The sequence below is a fragment of the Rutilus rutilus genome (assembly GCF_951802725.1).
Source record: "Rutilus rutilus genome assembly, chromosome: 8".
NCBI classification, from domain to species: domain Eukaryota; kingdom Metazoa; phylum Chordata; class Actinopteri; order Cypriniformes; family Leuciscidae; genus Rutilus; species Rutilus rutilus.
The window spans coordinates 41,699,325-41,720,458 of record NC_140222.1 but is presented as its reverse complement, the minus strand read 5'-3'; positions in this window follow the sequence as shown (position 1 = coordinate 41,720,458).

Genomic DNA, 21,134 nt, shown 5'->3' with positions numbered 1-21,134 from the left:
TATTTTTCTATTTTTAACACAATTGTGACAATTAACCCACTAATTTGTATTTCTATGAATAGAGTTGTTAGTAAAATATAAATAAATTTTGCTCTACATGTGCCTTTTTTATTATTATTAGCCAAAGTGTAACTGTGTGTGTTTATCACTCACTCACAAGGCCGCTTCCGGTCCAGTGTCTTCCATAACACAGCAGCGCCCTCGTCAGGAGACAAACAGAAACACACGACGGCATTTCTTTATTGGAGAGTTGTTCAAATTCAAATGGCTGTTCTGGATGGACGAACGTCTGATAATTCCTGTGAGTAGTTTTTGTGAGGAAGTAATGCATGAATGCTATTCCATTGTAAGTGTCATTATCTTTCTAGCCAGTTACTGAAAAATAAATGTTGAATTTTTGAAACATGTTAAATAAAAGGTGTAAGCTAAGCATTTCATAGTTAACTAATAGTTTGGATACATAATGGGTTTAGTCACTTTGTATTTTATGATTGATAATGATTGACACTGAGTGATTTATACACAACTATCAGAATGTCCTTTTCAATATTAAAACTCCTCAGTTTCCTCAGTAAGACGCTGGTAAGCCTTTTTAACCCTTTCATGCATGAATTATGATAACCTCAGTCCTCAATCAGGATTTTTTTTCCTATGTGTTTTTATTGCTCTTAGGGCATGAAAAACAAGAATTGATTTTTATTTTATTTTTTTACAAATTTTTCAAAGAGATCTTCAGATGTCCACTTGAGTGGACAGCATGCGGTTATGGTTTAAACTTAAGATATACTATATTAAATATAAGACAATAATCAAACAGATAAAGTATGTGAATTTAACAAACTAATCAATTCAATTATATCAAATCATGTGAAAACTATAAAATATATACAAAAAATATAAATGCAAAATATTGCAAAGGCTTCATACAAGTTGCACTTCGCGTATCTTTGATATCAGAACATGAGGACGTGATTCCATCAGAATTTTCTACAGTCTGTCAAGGTACTACTGTGGAAACCACTCAGATGCTCCCTCCAGTGCACCAGAGTATGGAGATTTACCCTTATTAGCTGATAATTCTGATTATGTTCAAGATGGACATGCACATTTCTATCATAGCCCTCCTCTGAGAAAACCTAGCGATACGTTTTTTCAATCTCATCTGGAATGATCAGTGTTGGGGGTAACGCATTACAACTAACATGCATAACGCATTCAGATTACTTTTTTGATGTTACAAGTAAAGTAATGTGTTACAAGTAACATGCATTACTTAATCAGATTACTTTTTGATTTAACAAGTAAAGAAACGCATTACAAGTAACATGCATTACGTAATTAGATTACTTTTTGATGTTATGCGTAAAGAAACGCATTACAATAATGCACATTACATAATCAGATTACTTTCTGATGTTATGAGTAAGGAAACGCATTACAAGTAACATGCATTACGTAATCAGATTACTTTTTGATGTTATGAGTAAAGAAACGCATTACAATAACGCACATTACATAATCAGATTACTTTTTGATGTAACGAGTAAGGAAACGCATTACAAGTAACATGCATTACGTAATCAGATTACTTTTTGATGTTATGAGTAAAGAAACGCATTACAATAATGCACATTACATAATCAGATTACTTTTTGATGTAACGAGTAAGGAAACGCATTACAAGTAACATGCATTACGTAATTAGATTACTTTTTGATGTTATGAGTAAAGAAACGCATTACAATAACGCACATTACATAATCAGATTACTTTTTGATGTTATGAGTAAGGAAACGCATTACAAGTAACATGCATTACGTAATCAGATTACTTTTTGATGTTATGAGTAAAGAAACGCATTACAAGTAACATGCATTACATAATCAGATTACTTTTTGATGTTATGAGTAAAGAAACGCATTACAAGTAACATGCATTACGTAATCAGATTACTTTTTGATGTTATGAGTAAAGAAACGCATTACAATAACGCACATTACGTAATCAGATTACTTTTTGATGTAACGAGTAAGGAAACGCATTACAAGTAACATGCATTACATAATCAGATTACTTTTTGATGTTATGAGTAAAGAAACGCATTACAAGTAACATGCATTACGTAATCAGATTACTTTTTGATGTAACGAGTAAGGAAACGCATTACAAGTAACATGCATTACATAATCAGATTACTTTTTGATGTTATGAGTAAAGAAACGCATTACAATAACGCACATTACATAATCAGATTACTTTTTGATGTTATGAGTAAGGAAACGCATTACAAGTAACATGCATTACGTAATCAGATTACTTTTTGATGTTATGAGTAAGGAAACGCATTACAAGTAACATGCATTACGTAATCAGATTACTTTTTGATGTTATGAGTAAAGAAACGCATTACAAGTAACATGCATTACGTAATCAGATTACTTTTTGATGTTATGAGTAAGGAAATGCATTACAAGTAACATGTATCACGTAATCAGATTACTTTTTGATCTAACAAGTAAAGTAATGCATTACAAGTGTCATACATTATGTAATCACATGACTTTTTTCGATGTCAATGAAAATTACATTCTAATAATACAAATACATTTATTTACAGTAAAAAAAAGTCACTGCAGATTAAGTTTTTAAGTTTTAAGTTTCAAAAACAATATTCACACTATAATAATGAATTGTAGCTGAAATATAGCCATTGCATGCATGACGTCCACTACAGTGGACATGTGATTAATCAGAGTTTTCTCTCAATTCAAACTTGGAAAATTTTACTGTGATATGACTCATTAGATATTGCTTGATGCTGCAATATTTTTTTTTTTACCTACAAGAGTCTCCTAGGATAGAAGGAATGGATGGATATTCCGGAGCAACTTGGCATGTCTGACTGACCCTTGGCCATCTTGGTTTGGAGGGGGAAAAAATCGAAACACAACGGCTTGCCACTTGGTTGCAATTTATAGGATGATGCACCAGGGTCCAATGAAGAGGTTGATGTGCAACTTTGCCATAAAAACCCGTGCAAATTCAAGAAAATGCATTTTTAATAGCTGTCCACTGTAGTGACCACTATGCGTGAAAGGGTTAAAAACACTGTCTGAATGCTTATCAAATGTAAACTGGGAGTCGATCTCTGTACCAAGGTATTTAAAAGATCCCACCTGCTCAACTTTAAATAAAACCTTTTCTACAGTCCGTTCCTCAATTATTATGGGGGAAAGTCAGGATGCTGTAGGAGTCCAGTGCTCTTCTCAATAGTTATTATTAAAACGAGCATAAAATTGATTAATTTCGGTAGTAAAACAGGATCAGGGCACTTGATATTGATTTCTTCCCATCATAATATTTAAGTCTCGCCAGGCCATCTGTGCAAATTTATCCATTAACTTTCCCCCAAGCTTATACGCTTATATTAGTTTGGCCTCTTTAATTTCTTGCTTCAATTCTTTCTGTAAAAGTTGAACACCATATTCATCTCCGTTTAAAAAAGCATTTATTTTGTAAAGATTTAAGACAATGTTATAAAGTGTTATTTAGTGTAAATTAGAAATGCTAATGATAGTGTTGAGACACAAATACTGAATGTGTTTTGTGTAAGTGAGATGAGTAGTAAATGCATGATCACATTTAGTCTAAATCTAGAATAACCATCATGTTCACACACAACGCCTCTGCTCTTACTCACGATTCCTCTTAACATGAGGACAGGAGAGCTGTGATCATGCATTTACTCATCTCACTTACACAAAACACATTCAGCATTCCTCACAGTGAATAAAAACAGTGAAATGCAACACAAATAGGCTATACTATGTATTTAATATCACTTTATTAAGCAATGTCTTTCCTACAGACCTTCGATTAATCGGGGTCGATTAAACTTCGGGGCTTAAATATTTTGATGAGAAGAAATCAGAAGCAACACAATATCAAGTGCCCTGATCCTGCTTTACTGCCGAAATGAATCAATTTTGTGCTCTGAAACTAGATTTGTAAAGTGTTGAGATTTGTAAAGTGTGGTCGCTAATGTAGTTTGTAGCAGTGTTGCTCGGGCTGTGGTTATGCGTTGCCATGGAGTACTGTGTGGTTGCTAGGCAGTGTTGGGCAAGTTACTTCGAAACTGTAATGCGTTATTTATTACTTATTACTGTCATTTCAAAGTAATTCGTTACATTACAATATTACTGTATTTAAAATGTAAGGCATTACACTACTATTGCATTACTTTTAAGTTACTCTCACCCAAATAACTGCAAATATGGATTTGGCAATCTAAATGTAGCTTATGATGCTCAATTAGCTCATTACACATCCAGTAGAAGGTGATGTGGTATCCGACTGAGCTTGGACCCATAAGAAATTTTACTATGATGTACTATAGTACATACCATGGTATACCATAGTAGTACCATGGTATTCCATAGTAGTACTATGGTAGTACCATGGTACCTTACATATAACCATGGTACTATATAGTACTTCAGATATTATCATGGTACCATGGTACATTGCATGGTACTGTAGATGTTACTATGGTACATAGTATGGTACCTCAGATTTACCGTGGTACCTACCATGGTACATACCATAGTACCTCAGATATAACTATGGTACATACTTTATAGTACTTCAGATATTATCATGGTACCATGATAATATCTGAAGTACTATACTGTACAGTATGTTACTATGGTACATAGTATGGTACCTCAGATTTACCATGGTACATGCCCTAGTACCTCAGATCATGGTACATTCTGCCGTACATATTACCATGGTACATACTTCCTCAGATATAACCTTGGTACCTCAAATATTACCATGGTACTTTGCATGGACGCATGGTACAGAAATCTTTTTACTTTAAGCCCGGGGTAAACTTTAGGGTTAAACTTTAGCAAAAATAAAAATAACTAATGAATAATAACTAAGCCAAATATTTTTATTTTATTTTAATTATTATTGTGAGTGACTGCAGTAGTGTGGGCATAGGCCATTTGGTCTATGAACGAGTCATAGATCTTCAAAATCAGTTTTAAATGTATAATGTAATATTAATGAGATTTTTATTTAAGTAATGTTCTAATTCTAGATGTTTGTAAATGCTGCATGATTTTGACGTGGTTTAATCAATGGCCGTGCGCGTGAACTTTGAACATTCATGTCGCTTTCAAACCCATACTGTCTATTTTTCAAACACTGGAGCGGCCGCGGCGCAGAGTTGCCATGGAAACGGAGTGAAACATTTTGCGCGGACGTTTCTCCTCTGCTGATCTCGCGGTGATTTTGGCGAATTTGCATGAAGGAAAAAAAAACTACCACTTTATTCCAGGTTAACTGCTTGTAACGCGCGTTACTGACATTTGTACCGAGTAAAATATTACATTTTTCCCCCCTGTAATGCCTTACATTACCGCGTTACAGCAAAAAGCAATGCATTACAGTAATTAATTACTTTTGTAACGCGTTACTCCCAACACTGTTGCTAGGTGCTTACAGAACTTGCTGGCCAAATCAAAAGAGTCCATGCCCAAGATTTCTGGTCTCTATATGACTCGGATTCCTCCTATGGGATTTATTTTCCCACCTGTTTATTTTTTATTTGTTTATGTATCTTGCATACCATATTCATTCTCAACCCAACATGTATGTGTCTGTATATATCCTAAGTCTAAATTATTTAAATGCACTAATGATAGTAGCTAAAAAATATTCTTAAAGTCCCTCTGTAGTCAATAATTGTATCCCTTAAAACTTATCTTTGATCACCAAAATGACATATTTAAAAGTTTTTTCATTGAATTTTTTTTGTCATGCCTTAAAATATCTTCAGTGTAACTCGACACCCTCGCCTCATTTAGTATACGCGGTTCTATGAATATGCAAATGAGCCCCGCCTCCACTCACTCACTCAGCTCAGAGATCCACTGGTTGACGATCACACGTTGATCTGATTGGTTACAAGGTAGTTTGTGACGTCAGAAACACCAGCGATTTCAAAGCGTGTGTTTGAGACTGTCTTTGGTTCACTGCAGTTTTAAGGAGAAAATACTCAGCAATGCTGTCGACTTATGAATTTACACATGGTTTGTCTTAAAGCACATTAAAAACACCACATAGACGTATAAACAACATTAAAAGCTGGATTTTCACCACAGGGGGACTTATTTTTCAGCAATAATATTGGTTAATCTGCAGCTCCACCTGCTGGAATGACTGGGCACATGATATGTGTGTGTGCAAACAACACATATTACAGCACTGGAATATATACAGTATGTTGTAAGAATCCAGTCGATTGCCAAGTTCGAAGGCATGAAAACTGCACTGAAGCCAGCGCTTCTCTTTGAATACGCAGACAGTTCTGGTTTCTGTTTGTTGCTGTCGGTAATCCTATTTAATGGAAGATACTTGTAATTGGCCACTTAGGATCTTAAAGCTGGGTTCCTGTTGGTCCTGCTTGGTTGCACCTGGCAAGCTCTCTGCACTCTGAGAGTGTGTTGGATTGGGTTTCGTGAGGAACTAATCCTTCCTGCCTGCATCTCTAACAGCCACTGACCCACAGCGAGACACAATCTGCCTTCCAATACACACACACATATTTTACATGTGGCTGACCAGACAGAATTCGTTGTAGGCCTCCGAGTGCATGCATTCGCAAAGTAACGTAAAAAAGTGTGTATGCACGGTGTTTAAAAAATTTATTTCTGTTATGCTAGTTATGAATTTATGATGCGGATGCATATATATTACATAGCCTTTGTAATTGTGTTGAATGTGCACTTCAAATCTTAAAAGCACATTTTTCTTAAAAAAAACTTGCAGTTAATATAATATTACTGAATAGGAATTACTTGGTAACACTTTACAATAAGGTTCATTAGTTAACATTAGTTCATGTATTATTAACTAACATGAACTAACCATGAGCAATACATTTGTTAGTGTAATACAAATAAAGCTGTTCATTGTTTGTTCATGTTAGTGCATTAACTAATGTTAACAAGATTTTAATAAAGTATTAGTACATTTTGAAATAACATTAACTAAGATTAATAAATGCTGTATACGTGCGGTTCATGAGTTCATGTTAACCTTATTGTAAAGTATTACCAATGACTTTATATAGTTATATACTTATATAAGTCCTGCTTAAGTGGGTCAAAAAACACTCTAAATTAAACTAACTGCATGTAATATAGATTAAAACTATAATACATTTTCATCTAATTGTAAAACATTTGCAATTTAGTGTCCGAAACTTAAGTATATTCTTTTAAAGTATATTATTTTTTATAATTATTTTTTTTTAAAGTATGCTCAAGGGTTTGCACATCTCATTCATATATTATTCAAAGTTGTTTTCAGATTGTAGAATAACCCCTGGCAGAATAACAAGTAATTATTATATAGAAGCACAACAAGTCTGTGACACAAAAATCCATAAATAATTTATATAATATATGCATAAAACAATGAAACATGCATATGCACTACTGTAAAACTGAACAGTTTAAATGAATTAAACGAAATGAGTTCATTGCACTCGAATATTACTGAAAGTTCATTGTACTTAATAGAGGAAAGTTATGTGAACTCAAATTTTGATTGTATTTGTCACACGCACTCAGTTTTGTTAATCTTTAGTTTCTGTTGTCATGGACTTTCATTTTGTTTTCATTCGTCACATGTGTTCCTTTGTTTGATTTTCCCAGTAACCATGGACATTCATTCCTCACAGCTGGTCGTTATGTAGTTCGTCACCACCATGTATTTAGTTCCTCTCTGTTTGTGTCGGTCAATGTTTGCGTGTTGTGTGTGTTTACCCCATGTTACACACACACACACACACACACACACACACTGTTAAACCTTCTGTCTGTTCCTGTGTTTATTGTAAATTAAAATCACTTCATATTGGGTCCTGTCTACCTTCATCTTGTGACAGTATTAAGCTGAACTTACTGAGTTGCAGCAGATTTCCAGTTCCCTAATCTTCTGTTGCGTTGTCATTGTGCTGAAGAGTAGAGCCTGCGGTTATAGGTCGAGGATGGGCTGCAAAACTTCTGCATGTTGATTAACTCTGTTCATACAATTCTCTTTGATATTGCATTAGCACATGCTAGTGTGCACATGCTAACTAGCACTAAAGGTTTGAGTTAATTAGATACATTTGCAAACAAACTTTGAGATAGTTTAAGTTAGTTTATTCAATATTTCAATTAAAGTGTAATTAACATGTTTGTGTAGTGCAAAATAAAAAAGTAACTTAATTTTTGAGAGTTAATAAAAAAGAAAAGAAAAGAAAACGGAATAAAACTAACCTGTATTGCTCCGTGACGTGTCAATGGCCGCTTTGGCCAGGTGGTGTTTATAGCAGAGGGGGCGGAGCTTTAGATTCTAGAGAGCATTTGATTGGACAGCTGATGTGATGAGAAGCTGAAGAGGTGATGTCATAAAAATCCCTGATCCATTTTAGCGGAAGTGAGAGACTGTACGTTTTGAACGCTTATAATATGTGTGTCCCTTTAAATGCAAATGAGCTGCTGTCTGTTCAGAAGAGGGCGGAGCCTTTACACAATAACAAAACATGTGAATAATCTCACTCATCCAAAATCTCAGAAATAACCAGTAGCGAGTGCAGCCTTACGGAGAGACTCAGGAAGAGGTTCACCTGGATGTTGCTGAATGGTTAGTGGATATATTTATATAGTTGTAGTGGAGTTACATTGATTCATCTCATTGACTTGCATGTACCGTCATATTTAACTTTTACACAAGCAGTTCCCTGAGGTCTAAATAAGACAACTGTGACATTTTTCTTTGGTCAAATAGTGTTCAGTGCTCGTCTGTGCAGCAACGACAGATCAGTTTGCATACTTTGCTCCAACTTTTGCCATTGCGTTAGAACTGGTTACACTGTTGTAAACCAAATGGTGTCGCCATGGGGGTAAACGTGCAGATTAAGGGGCGGTGATATTATAATAAGATCCCTTTCCTACGTCAGAAGGGGAGCAAAATCTGACCGGCTTATTTTTTGACATGCTGGCAGAGAAAGGCTTACCGAAACAAACTTACTTGGTTATCACTTTTCACGTTTTCTGGGTTGGTAGATACACCAGGGACCCGATCATAGCACTTAAACACGGTAAGAGTCAGATTTTTATGATATGTCACCTTTAAGGCTAACATATTCATACTAAAAGCTAAAAAAAATTCATTTTGATTTCAGAGGGCCTTTAAGTGTCCACAACTAAGCAAGCCAAAAGCCAAGGCGACAGTGGCAAGGAACCCGAACTCCATCAGTGACAGAATGGAGAAAAACCTTGGGAGAACCCAGGCTCAGTCTCCTCTGGCAAAGTGAGTCATTACATTTACACTTGTATTGAAATTGCTATCCATTAGAAAAGAAATAGGATCTTCTCATCAAGTAGGTCTACGACAATTCAAGGTTAAAATGGTGTACAGAAAGTCACATGCCGAAGTAATACCGAGGGTTTATGGGATTGTTCTTTGTCTAAGCAAACAACCACTAATAATTGTGTGATTTTCCCCTGCAAACTCCACCCTAAACATATCATTGGCCAAGTCAATAACAAGGCCTACAAACTCTCTTGACAGGTGAGTAAGTGAGTTGACCAATGAAAAAAAGAAAGAAAAAAGCGTAGTAAATTTCATAATTGTGCTTTTCTTTTAAAACAGGTCTGTAAATGGTAGGTATATTGTGAAGTATTTGTTTAAAGGGAGCGCGGGTGTTAGAGGAAGTCTGCCGGGATTTAACCGACGTGCCTCATTTCCAGAAGGACCTGTCGTAGCTTGAGGGGATACCAAGCTGACAGCGCTCAAAACGCTGTGTGGCTTTCACAACACACTAATGGAGATAAAGAGGGAGGACTGATTACAGGCTTTGGCAGGCGGTGTGTCACACATGCTCTCACGTACTGGAGAGCGTTCCCCTCAGACAGTGTTGACGGGTTCAGCGGGGTCGTCCTGCTGGCACTGATCAGTCCTCCTATGTGCTGTTTACCCTAAACGTCTTCAGAGCGCTAGACTGCGTTGCTGAATGTGGATTCTTACCAGCATTTTTCATTATTTCTACTATTATACAGGTGAAAGTGATTGTTTTTTTCAGTGTGTTTGTTAAGTAGATTTGTACATTGCTTCCGTGCAATGGTTGGCTAGATGTTTAAACCTAATGTTCACACATCTCACAGTGCTTGGGGTATTTTCTAGTGTCTAGCCACTTAGTGTGCAGGTATATTGGTTGTAAACTTGTTATGGGATTGAATGAGTGCACTTGATAATGTCTACAACTACAAATGGCTGGCACTGTTCCCTCAGATAGTGAACTATATAAGGGTATAGGGGGCGATTTCAGACACTGCCTTCGTCTTAGTTTTCGTTAAGAATAACCACCTAGGTGTGTTGATAGGGTGTATTGGTAGATGCTAGGGTGTGTTTAGGTGGCTGATTTGTTGTTCTAGGTTGTTTCTATAGGTGATCTGGGTGGTTTTTAGCACTTTACATCCACTACAAGTCACGCCCCCTCCAAAGAAACAGCCAATTAGGTAAAACCATCAGGGCCTCTCCATGGGAATCGCTGATGTTGTCATTAGTATCGCTCTTCTGCTACTTTTACTTTCTTAGCTTCACTATCGCCACCTAGTGATAACTGATCATATTACACGGCTCATTGACGGTGTAACTCATCATGTTTGTTTTCCCCATTTTTAAAGCATTTTAATCATAAAATGTTACAGTAACTTTTCTTTTTATTGAGTTGTAGTTTGTAGTCCTGCAGGACACTGGCATATTCTTCTCATTTTTGGTTGCCCAGTTCTTACTATGTTGATGTTCTGACTAAGGATTGAGATACTTTAGATAGCTATGTGGTGTTCTGGGTGATAACTGTGTTTAGTGTTGGGAGAAGCATCAATCCAACTTAAAATATAATAGTTGCAACGTGCTTTATTTTTTTTTTTTTTAAGGGAGAAGATGGTTGCAGATCTCAAACCAGAATTTATTTTTAAAACTATTTGAACCTGACCAGCTTTGAGTAGCTGCATTTTTTTGTACATGATCAGTATGTGGGCATCTAATGCCTTGAAGTGTCCAGGTGTTGCAGTGAATGTTATCACAAGACCTGGAACTGAACTCCACTCATGTCAGAAACAAGCTGCTTGAAGTCTTTTGTTTTTCTTCTCGTGCTGATAAACCTGTCCAAGTTCAGTGCTTTAAGTCAAATATGGTGAAGACATGCTTTGCTTGTGTGAGATAAGATAATGCCTTAGATAAGTGAAAATACGGTTGTTGAATGGATTGGCAATGATAAAATATGAATACGTATTGCTTTCAGCTTTACATCAAGCTGATTTTGCAGAGACCTCACTAATTTTTTTTTACCAGATTTATTAATTTATTCAAAAATTTATTCAAAATGGGATTCAACATATAGGGCCCTATTTTAACAATCTGAAACGCAAGTATCAAACGCGAAACGCAAGTAACTTTGTGGGCGGATCTCTCAAATCTAAAATGGGTTGGTCTGAAGTAGCTTCATTACTCATAGGTGTGGTTTGGGAGTAATGTGAAATAAACCAATCACAGCGTCATCTCAAATTCCCTTTAAAAGCAGGTGCGATTGTTCCATGGCTGATTGCTATTATAACGGCGGATTTGCCAGGAGCGGTTCACAGCCGAGGAGACCGACGTTCTCGTCAGGGCCGTAAAACACAGAGAAGTGACATTGGGGATGGAGAAACACACCCAAATTAGCTTCCGTTAAACAGGCGTATAATAATTTGGGTAAATGTGTAAGCTAGATTTATGCCTATTTTTTCACATCTTCATGGACACCACAATGATTTCCCTCGTGTGGAATATTTTTCCTTGTAATTATGTATGGTTTGCAAAAATGGGAACTGCTGCGTGTGTAGAGTAGAGAAGCAAAGTGTATGCGCGTTGTGCACACGCTACATTATGGCCAAGCATGCGCCTTTAAAAAAGCATCTGAATATCATCTGCCACTGACTTTAGACGAGGTTTTTCCTGGTCAGTGGCGGAATTGTTTTCTGAAACTGCAAAATAGCACCAGGGAACGTTTGCGCCGGAACACGCCTCCTCTTTTCGCTGAACCGCCTCCAGGAGCGCAAGTTCATTCCCTAATTTACCAATGTGCGTCTGTGGAGGGAAAAGTCCGCTGTGCGTCGGGTGCAAAATAGGAATGATACATTGGTGTACGGTGTACAAAGTCAGTTGCGCTGGGTGCAAGATAGGGCCCATAATGATTCAAATCAAAATGTTTTTAGTTATCTATTGAAAGTATTTTTTTGGTCAAATGTCAAGGTGATACAACAGCCCTGATATGAGAAAGATAACAGCCGCATCAAAAGAATGAAATTCGATTTATTATTATTTAAATGTGCCCCAATAAATTATACAAAACTTCACTGCTTAATTAATATTTGAAAAACGTCTTGGTTACTATTGTAACCTCAGGGTACGAGATGTGTGTCTGTAGTGACAATAGGGGTCGCACTTGGAAGCCCCAAACACCTCTAAAAGGGCCAATGAAAACTGGCGAGAGGACTTTGAACGCCACTACCTGGACATACAGGTATAAAGGAGGTGGCTTGCTCCACTCGTACAGGTTTGTGCTGAGGAGCCGAGGCAGTGTCATGGCCATACTCGTTCAGGTTTGTCGAGTACAATAGTAACCAAGAAGTTCCCTACCTGTCACTTACTCGACTTTGGCGGTTTCTCAATTCCAAGAACGCAAAGAACGGACTTGCGTTCTCGTTGAGAAAGGTCTTGCCAAGCGACCTTGAAAGAACAAACTCGGAAGGATGTGAGGACACAGAACGCATCTTTGTGAGAATTGAGATGTGCTGCGCTGTTGCTGCTTGACTGACCATCTCAGCAAATAGCGATTAACGACCATAGCACAATAAATACAACATAACATCACAAACAAATGTTACAACCAATAAACATTTCTTTCATATTATTATAGACATTGTTTTCGTATAAGTTTATATCTTTTTAATGAAAATGAGTAGCCTGAGTTACCTAGCCTATGCTATGGCAATGTTAAGATTATTTTTAATATGCCAGATAAACTTGTTAAGGTCTTTACCACTTTATTAAAATTAAGCAAAAGAGGCAGACAAATGTTAACTTTCATGAGCTGTCACGTACTTCGAGCTTACAGCGGGAATCTCTTAATTGAGAACGAGAAGTTTAAAGCTTACAGGTTTCCGTACGTCGACCGCCCGCAGTGTCTTCTGGGATTTCTAACAGTTCGATTCTCTCAAGTCTGCATTCGATGCATCCTCGATATCAAGAACACATCCGGGCACTTTCATTCGTCCTCTGTACTTGCGTTCTTGAGTATTGGAATTGAACTTCGACGGTTGATGATGACGTAGTATGAGAACACAAGGACACAAGATCGCTGAAGAACGCATTTTGAGAAACACCCGTTGTGTCGATGTAGTGACACTAGGGGTCCCTATACTAAATGCCACAACCAGCTGAACATTGTTATGAGGTTCAGTCCACTGTACCGTCCACTGCATCGTGATGTCCTGTCACAGCGGCCACATACACATTCAAGATGGAGGGGGATAACCGCCTCTCTTTCCTTTCCCGCAGGAAAGAAAGCACAGAGCCGATAGCACATCTCTGTGGGTCTTCACCTCTGGAAGAACACCAGTTAGCGAAAAGACATCACTCCAAAGCATAGAGGGCAGACTTGAGTGATGGTGTCTAGCCCACACAGGTCTTCCTCATGGCGCCCAGGGGCCAGACATGGAGGTCTAGAGGTCTGGGCGCGGGGGCCAGATTGCAAAGGAGGTCCTTCCTCAGGAGAATTCGCCAGGGATAGGCGAGGAGCGTGAGCTCAGAGAACTAAGTCTGGGTGGGTCAGTAATGCTGGGGACACACTTAACGACTAGCTGAATCATTCTAAAACTGAACTGAACACACTTACAGACTGTGTCCAATGACTGGAGAAGATTTTGAACACCGACTGAGGACACTGACTGAACGCAACTGTCTCTGACTCTGCACGTTTGGGCATGATCTTACATAAGTATCAAATTACATTTATAATTGGCCTTAGAGTCGTTAAGTGTGTTCCCGGCTTAAGACGCAACCAGCAAGACTTGCTCTCCATCCTCCCAGATCTGTGCAATCAGGCTCACTGGGGGAACGCATACTTGTGCAAACCCCGGGGCCAACTGTGTTCCAGGGCATCCGTGCCAAGTGGAGCTTTGGTCAGGGAATCCCACAGAAGGCAGTGGGATGACTCCTGGGAAGCAAACAGATCTACCTGTGCTTCGCAGAATCGACTCCAGATCACCTGGACCTGGATGGAGCCTCTACTCTCTGGGAAGTGTCACCTGTCAGGGGAGTGGGTCTGTCTGCTGCGCGATTGAGGACGCCTGGAACGGGAGTGGCTGCTGACTCCAAAGAAGGAGATGTTGAGGGCGAGTTGTGATACTGCCCTGGTGATTTGTGTATGCCACCATCACGTTGTTGTCCATCCGGAATAACACATGCTTGCGATACAGCCAGCAACTCGAGGCAGTTGATTTACCAACGCACCCTGGATTCCAATATCGTTGGAATCACTTTCAGAATTATTATTTTTTCTAGCTGATGTGATGAATGATAATGTTACATTACTGTCCTGTTTCCCAGATTTTGTGTTGCGGGACTGTATTTTCTGCTCCTTTTGTTTTAGCGTTTCACCTCCTGTGATTTGTTCCCGTTTCCTTTGTCTACATTGCTGCCGTGTTTGTTACCATAGTTACCCTTGTTTGCTTTCATGACCACTAATCACCTTCACCTGTCCTTTGTTGGCACCTTGTTATCTTGTGTATTTAAACCCCAGTGTTTTCCCATATTCTTTTGTCAGGTCTTGTCCTGCGTGGCTTTTTTTGTTGGAGTCGTTTATTCTTGCTTTCTCTGTTCCTAGATGTTCTGCTCTTTGTGTTTTTTGGTTCTTTTGTTAATAAATATTATTATTCCAACTGGATCCCACTCTCCTGCATCTTTAAAGCTCACCTGCATTAAAGATAAAAACATTGACAGCCAATCAGAATCCACATGATTTTAATCAGTGTGAACGTTTAAAGTGGCAGACAACAAAACTGCAGCTTGCTTTTATAATAAACAGAACATTATTGTGCATAGGCGTGGACACTAATATAGTTATTGTTATAGTTATATAGTTACAGTAACAGTATCATTCTTGTAGTAAACGGGCCTTAACCCTGATTTTTTCTAACCAAATTTCCTAGCAACACACTGGTAACCACAAACAACACCTTTAATATGGCCTAACAATGCCCTAATAACATTCCAGAACAACCTAAAAATACCCTAGTAACACCCTGACAACCACCTAGCGACACCTTATCAACCTCCCTGACCATCCTAGCAACCACAAGTGTGGGCCATACCATCTGTTGTTGGACTCCTTATTCTTACAGTAATCTCACTGGATTGTTTTTTGCAAAAGTTATCCTTATTTTTATAATTATATTTAACTATGTTTGTACAGCACATTGGTCAGCGCTCTGTTGTTTTAATCATGCTTTATAAATAAACAAACAGAACAGAATCAGAACAGAAAATAAATGTGTATAAATCTAAAATTGCTATTTACTCCTTGCATGCTAAAGCAAACAACTTTTGCACAGTGGTTTTATATGCCCTGCTATTTTATATAATTATGTATTTTTTTTAAATGTTTGTACTTGTAGCATTAGTCATAGCACAAGACATAAACCACAGGGGGAATTTGCTTCTAATAAATGTGTCAGATCTTTCATCTGTCTGGTCCTTGTTCACTAAAATGTCTTGAAAGTGCTATGACATCATGCGGCTGCTGCTCCCGTCTTGAGTTAGCATGAAGTGCCTTGTCAAATATCTTCTTGGGGCTGTTAGTACCTGCATGTGTCTTAATCCACTCAATTTCGCTTGTTTTTTCTGCTTAAATGGCAGGGAAGAATGCCTGAGGACTGCCAGCAAACACCTGCAGTCTGCGCTCCTCAGGCAGATCTCTTGGCCTCCAACGACGCTGGCGCAACACGAGAAAGATATTAGCGACTATGAGAAATGTAACAGAGCGGCCCTCACACTTTCGGTTGGCCGGCGGCCAGGAAGGATAACAAGCCAGGGCAGTGAGAAACCCACAGAGCTGCGTGGGCCTAAGTCTTCCAGACGTCGTTGGCATGATTAAAGGCAGCTTCTCAATGGCTCATCTCACCGCAAACTCAGTTAGGAGCTGTATTTTTTTTTTCAAAAAGCTGCAATAATTACATGTAAGCAAGGGTTAAACTTTGACTTTTACACCTGTAAAGTGAACAGCTGCAGATTTCTTGAGCGACAGCGATTCATAGCCGTCAGTCGAGGGTTAATCCGGGGGTTTGTGCCGCTCAAGTGCACCGAGTTGATTCCTGCTTGAGACCACCAAGTCTGAAGTCCCATTTGTTTGGAAAAATTGTTTCATTTCATGTACTTCAATTCTTAAAAGTATATTTAAAAAATTGTACTTGAAGAAAATAATATTAATGAAACAAAAGGCCACTTAAGTGTCCTTAAAGAAAGTACATATTACTTAACACACTTAAGGACACTTAAGTGTAATCATTTAAAATGAATAGTTGTATTTTAAGTACATTTAAAATTAATATTGTTCTATTAATCTAAAGAAGTGTGTATAATACTGAAATGCATGTAAAGTACTTGATCATAGTTTTAACTATAGTGTGTTATTATAATTAGTGTGTTATTTAATATATTACAAGTTCATATATTTTAAATGCACTAAATTGTAACTTCATAATTTTATCAAATCTAATAACAAATACATGACGTACGAGTTTCGACAGAAAATTACATTATAGTATTTTTTTGTTTACCATAAATGCTTTTCAGTATATTCAGCAGTACACCTTGCTTAAAGGGATAGTTCACCCAAAAGTGATTATTCTGTTGTTCCCAACCTATATGAGTTTCTTTTTTCTTCTGAACACAAAAGAAGATATTTTGAAGAATGCTGGTAAACAGACAATTGACGGTAGCCATTAACTTCCATAGAATGGAGAAACAATACTATGGACGTCAATGGGGACCAGAAACTGTTTGATTGTGTTTGATTTTCACAGCAGCATGGAAGGTGTCGCAGGCTATGCACCACTTTCTTATGCAGCAGGCGAGTTTTTTTGCGCCCGTCAGTTCCTTGCCCCCTGTGCAGTGAACTGCCGCCCGAAAAACTCAGACCCCTTTGCCGCCCGGCTTCAATTCACTCGCTGGACAACAATGCTCACTTTCTCCTCTCTGAAGTGCAGTGTCTGCTGGAGGAGTGCGCTGTCGAGATGGTCCCACCAGAGAGCAGCAAGTCAGGCTTTTACAGCCGCCATTTCCTTGTTACAAAGAAAGATGGTGGGCTCAGGCCCATCCTCGACCTCAGGCTCCTGAATCACTCATTAATGAAGCGGACGGACATTCAGGATGTTGACATTGAAGAAGACCCTCGTGCAAATTTGCCCAGGGGACTGGTTCTTATTGGTTGACCGTTCTTGAGATTCTCGTTCGAGGGGGGTGGCTTACCAATCTACAGTCTAACCGTTCGGACTGCATCTGGGTCAGCGCTTTTATCAAGTGCATGGATGCGACTTTCTGACAGACTGGAATCGGTGTCATGAACTACCTCGACGACTGGCTAGTGTTAGCCTGGCTGGAGCACGAGCTCTGTGTTCACAGATCGTTGCTCACCTGGACGTCTTGGGCTCAGGATCAACTCAGCCAAAAGCTGCCTGTCTCCCAGCAGGCAAGTCACTTTCCTGCGGGCGGTTATCGCCCGGATGCGGGCCTTACTCACGCCAGTATTCAGCGGCTAGTGTCAAATTTTAAAGTAGGGGCTTCCTTCCCCTCAGAGTTTTCCAGAGGTTTCTAGGCCTGATGGCAGCCGTCTCCACTGTGGTACCATTGGGCCTGCTCCACATGCTAAAAGCCAGAGCTTCGCCCTATGTTTGGCATCAGGGACATTTCGCTTCAAGGTGGACCATAGCTGTGTCACAGCCTATATCAGGCAGGCGTCTGATTGGGACTGACCTCCAGGAGGGAGATTTTCCTGGTTCTCAAAACCTTCCTGCCAGCTGTTGAGGGGCACCACGTCCACATCCGTTCGGACAACATGGCAGTGGTGGCGTTAATAAATCGCCAGGGAGGCCTCAGGTCGTTGTATCTTTACAAGATGGTGAGATACCTCCTCCTATGGACACAGTGCAACCTGGGCTCCCTGAGGGCAGGCTGAACTAAGGAGCGGACATGCTGTCCCAGGACAGGGTGTCTCCAGGAGAAAAGAGGCTTCACCTCTAATCGGTTTCAGATGATCTGGGAGATCTTCGGGAGGGATCTTTTCTCAAGGGAATAGGACGTTCTGGCCCATGATTGGCCCAAGCTCTCCTGTACGCCTTTGCCCCGATCGCTCTGCTCCCTCAAGTCATCAGGCGAATTGGGGAGACCAGATGCTCAGTTCTCTTGGTGGTCTCAGTCGTGGTTTCCTGAGATGATACAGCTGTCATTGACAGCTCCGTGGCCAAATCCACTGAGGAGAGACCTTCTCTCTCAGGCTAGAGGCTCCCTTTGGCATCCCCAACCCGAGTTGTGGAGCGTACATCTGTGGTCCCTCGACGGGATGTAGCTATAGTCGCCAGCAAGATAGCAGAGGCCAGAGCGCTGTCTACAAGACGTCTCTATACTCTTAAATGGTCTGTCTTCTCTAACTGGTGTGCAGTCCGGAACGAAGACCCATCCTTTTGCGATGTATCAGCCATTCTGTCCTTCTAACGGCGAATCACGCCCTCGTGGCCGGCTAGTCTGTAGGAAGGAATGACTTGGTTGTCAAATTCTCCAGAGGAGCCAGGAGACTTAACCCGCCTTGCCCTCATACTGTTCTGGGATCTGTCCACTGTCCTTAGGGCCCTTCAAGGCCCTCCGTTCGAGTCGCTCCAAGCAGCCGGATTGTGGCCCCTGTCGCTGAAGACCGTCCTGCTACTAGCGTTAACGTCGGTCAAGCGTGTGGGCATCATGCAGGCACTCTCGGTGAGTGCTCCCTGTTTGGAGTTTGGGCCTAACGACTGTAAGGTCGTCCTCAAACCCTAGGACGACCTGATCAACCCTCAAACCCAATCTTAATCCGCACTTAGTCCATCCATCCATCCATCCACACACCCACCCACCCGTCCGTCCATCCGTCCATCCATCCATCCATCCACCCACACACCCACCCACCCATCCGTCCATCCACACACCCACCCACCCACCCACCCGTCCATCCATCCACCCATCCATCCAGCCGTCCGTCCATCCATCCATCCATCCATCCATCCATCCATCCATCCATCCACACACACACACACCCACCCACCCGTCCATCCATCCACCCATCCATCCAGCCGTCCGTCCGTCCATCCATCCACACACACACACACACACACACACACACACCCACCCGTCCATCCATCCACCCATCCACCCATCCATCCATCCAGCCGTCCGTCCGTCCGTCCATCCATCCATCCACACACACACCCACCTACCCGTCCGTCCACCCGTCCATCCATCCGTCCATCCATCCATCCACCTACCCGTCCATCCATCCATCCAGTATAATATGATTAAAATATTATTATTAATATTTGAATACCTCAAACAATAAAATACTTTAGGAATAAGCTGAGCTAAAAAAATAATAATAATTTAATTCATTCATTCATTCACACTAAAGTGTATTTTGTTTAATATGTTTAAAATATTATTTTACTTAGTCTATGCATTGTAAAGGTTATTATGCATTATATATTTTCATAAATAACTAACCAAAGTTAAAATACATTATAATATCTGCAGATTCATTGTTACATCTAAAATTGATTGTTTGTCATGTGCTTTACTATACTTTCTAAGGTGTGTTCAATGAATAGATGAGTGTATTATATATAACTGTAGTTACAATTATCCATAAGATCATACAATAAGCTGCATAAAAAGGCATAATCAATGCATTAAACTACTTCTATAAAGCATTATATATAAGCTTGAAATACAATGTTAACACAATTTTAAAGTACTTTCAAACAAGCTAAGCTAAATAAAAGTTAATAATATTTCTTTCTTTCTTAAATTATGAGGTACTTATAAGGTACATAATTTAAGGTGTTCAAAACAGTATTTTGATCCTATTAAAAAGCCACTATATAATTTGCTCCCTCAACACTTCTATCACACAGAACACAACACTGAAAGGAGGATGAAGCGACTGATTGCTGTGCCGGTGATCTGACGGACAGCTCTTCTTCCAGCCAGATGATGGCGCTGTGTATCCACCAGTGCTCTGGTGTGCATGTGAACTTCTCCTGCAGGGGCTGCCATGGCCTGTCATTGTTTCATTTTGCACTCGGTAACCCAACAAGTTTGAATAGAGCTGAAGCATGGTGGCAAACAGGAGTAAACAAGCCACAATGTGATTTACACCTTAAAAAGAATGGTAACACTTTACAATAAGCTTTCATTTGTTAACATTACTAGTTAACATGACCTAACAATGAACAACACTTCTACGGCATTTATTTATCTTAGCTAATGTTAATTTCAACATTTACTAATAAAAGTTTTATCTGTCAACATTAGTTAATTTACTGTGAACTAACATGAACATGAAGCTTTTATTTACTATAACATTAACAAAGATTAATAAATGCTGAAAAATGCATGGCTCATTGTCAGTTGATGTTAGTTAATTCATAAACTAATGTTAACAAATGCGACTTTATATGTATACTGAAATGATTTTACAAAAACTAAATAATCTCCAGTGTCTTTTTAACAGGATCAAAATACTGTTTTGAACACATTAAATTATGTTTTACTTACCAATAATTTTTAGCTTAGCTTATTTAAAAGTACTTTAAAATGTTGTTAACATTTTCCTTCAAGCTTATATATAATGCATTATAAAAGTATTTTGATGCATTAATTATGCCTTTTAATGTATTTTATGATCTTGTGAATAATTGTAAATACGTAATACATTATAATACTAA